The 2,815-nt window shown below is 45.1% G+C and overlaps 1 non-coding gene across 1 annotated transcript; it reads right to left on the minus strand.

Annotated features, from left to right (window-relative positions):
* Positions 1-2,046: 2,046 nt before the first annotated feature.
* On the minus strand, positions 2,047-2,210 carry LOC118945859 (U1 spliceosomal RNA). The gene has a single exon (XR_005041017.2). It is a non-coding gene; the product is annotated as a U1 spliceosomal RNA (small nuclear RNA).
* Between the last annotated feature and the right edge of the window lie 605 nt (positions 2,211-2,815).

The raw sequence follows: 2,815 nt of genomic DNA on the forward strand, positions 1-2,815 counted from the left end.
TCATAGTTAGCCTGGTCCCATACTCTGACAGTCATAGTTAGCCTGGTCCCATACTCTGACAGTCATAGTTAGCATGGTCCCATACTCTGACAGTCATAGTTAGCCTGGTCCTATACTCTGACAGTCATAGTTAGCATGGTCCCATACTCTGACAGTCATAGTTAGCCTGGTCCTATACTCTGACAGTCATAGTTAGCCTGGTCCCATACTCTGACAGTCATAGTTAGCCTGGTCCTATACTCTGACAGTCATAGTTAGCCTGGTCCCATACTCTGACAGTCATAGTTAGCCTGGTCCCATACTCTGACAACATGCTGTTGTGCAAATGGAATAGACAACAGGTGGAAATTATAGGCATTTAGCAAGACATCCCCCAATAAAGGAGTGGTTCTGCAGGTGGTGACTACAGACCATTTCTCAGTTCCTTTGCTTCCTGGCTGATGTTTTGGTCACTTTTGAATGCTGGCAGTGCTTTCACTCTAGTGGTAGCATGAGACGGAGTCTACAACCCACACAAGTGGCTCAGATAGTGCAGCTCATCCAGGATAGCACATCAATGCGAGCTGTGGCAAGAAGGTTTGCTGTGTCTGTCAACGTAGTGTCCAGAGCATGGAGGCGCTACCAGGAGACAGGCCAGTACATCAGGAGACGTGGAGGAGGCCGTAGGAGGGCAACAACCCAGCAGCAGGACCGCTATCTCCGCCTTTGTGCAAGGAGGAGCAGGAGGAGCACTGCCAGAGCCCTGCAAAATGACCTCCAGCAGGCCACAAATGTTCATGTGTCTGCTCAAACGGTCAGAAACAGACTCCATGAGGGTGGTATGAGGGCCCGACAGCCACAGATGGGGGTTGTGCTTACAGCCCAACACCGTGCAGGATGTTTGGCATTTGCCAGAGAACACCAAGATTGGCAAATTCGCCACTGGCGCCCTGTGAGATCCTCAGACCCCTTGTGAGACCATGTGCTGGTGTGGTTGGCCCTGGGTTCCTCCTAATGCAAGACAATGCTAGACCTCATGTGTCTGGAGTGTGTCAGCAGTTCCTGCAAGAGGAAGGCATTGATGCTATGGACTGGCCCGCCTGTTCCCCAGACCTGAATCCAATTGAGCACATCTGGGACATCATGTCTCGCTTTAGTCCAGGTCTGGGAGGAGATCCCTCAGGAGACCATCCGCCACCTCATCAGGAGCATGCCCAGGCATTGTAGGGAATTCATACAGGCACGTGGAGGCCACACACAGGGAAATGACTGATGTCAGGCTGACAAGTATGGATCTGTTTCCAGTGGCGTCTATTCGTGGATGCCAAAGGGAAGACAGGCTTCCCAATTTAAAAAAAATTTTAAAAATAATGTATCTTTTGTTTCCTAATTTTCCTTGAATTCGCAAGAGGCTGAATGTATCTCACAGGAGAAAGCATCCGAGCGAGTGAAACAGCGCCATTTATCTGATGCTTTCTGATCCAACCATTAATACATACATTGTTGTGCCCCTGGCCCGAGATGATGGAAGTTCAATATATAGCTAGATGTAGAAGGCTAATAATGTTAACTAGCTAACGTTGCCCATGAAAGGAAGTTGGGTTAGCGAGCAAGCATTGTATGAAGGTAGCCTTGGACAACAACAAATAAAAGTGTGTACTTACTGTATGACAGAGTGATAGACCGTTTTGTCAACATGAAAGAGAGGATGATGGCATTGGTGTTTCTCAACAAGTAGGGTGAGTTAACATGTTTCCCACTTGCACCAACACGCACACACACAAATCAGAAACGTGGACAGCCACATCATATTTTGGCGTACGGTGATTGGACTAAATCGTTTTTGGTCTCTTTTTGTTATCACTGTATTAGACTAAGCAGAGGTGATTTGATGAATATTTTGCACATATTAGAAAACAGCACGTGAATCGGATACAGCACCGAGCAAAGCGATGGACATCGGACTCTGGATCTGTAAACAGCAGCGCTATTAAAAAAACAATAACCAAATTGTAAATAAGGTAGATATCTACATGTCATAGCATCGGCTTTCTTTCACAGTGAAATCAGGGGAGAGCGCGAACGCAGTACCCCACTACCAGAAATTATGCAATCGAGATTTCCACATTTGAGAAATTCGCAGGGGTCAGCACAGCCGGAGTGCAATGGCTGAGCCTCGCCCTGGGTGAACCGCCTTCTTGATCACGGTGTCTCCCTTGCCAGGTAAGTATGAGTTGTACATGAGTAATGTGGGATAGTGCTTCCCGTGCAAACGTTTTAGTCTAATGGTTATAGCACCACGGCTATTGAGAAAAAAGCAAATCAATTAAATGAACGTTCAGTGTTATTTTGTCTGCTAGTAGATGGAGAGGTGAAAACACGTTTGAACTGTTATTTTACTCGTAAAATATGAGTGTTTTTCCATTTTCCCAGGATGCAATTCTGCAGAACTTAGCATAACAAAATCCTTTTTAGTAAACGTGTCTGATAGCTGAAACTATAATAAATGATTAGAAATGCCCCTAAGTAACATCCCAAAAATATTCTGAAACACACATAAAGCCAAGTGAATGGAATTTGTGATTTTATTTAGCCTTTCTCGTCTCGTGGTTCTTTTTGTGTTCCAGAGAAAAGCCAGACTGCAATTCTACTATAGACCACTAGTGGCCACCCTCCCAGTTCCACACAGCCACCCATGCAGGCACATTGAAACAGGGAGCGCTGATACAGTTAGAATAACATTATTATATATTATATTAGTATTGTATTTCAACCACATCACCTCTTAATTAACAACTTAATAAACGGAAAGAATGTTACTGTTATAAATAAAAGT

The sequence above is a fragment of the Oncorhynchus mykiss genome, chromosome 4, assembly GCF_057628025.1.
Source record: "Oncorhynchus mykiss isolate SJ-2025 chromosome 4, ASM5762802v1, whole genome shotgun sequence".
Taxonomy (NCBI): Eukaryota; Metazoa; Chordata; class Actinopteri; order Salmoniformes; family Salmonidae; genus Oncorhynchus; species Oncorhynchus mykiss.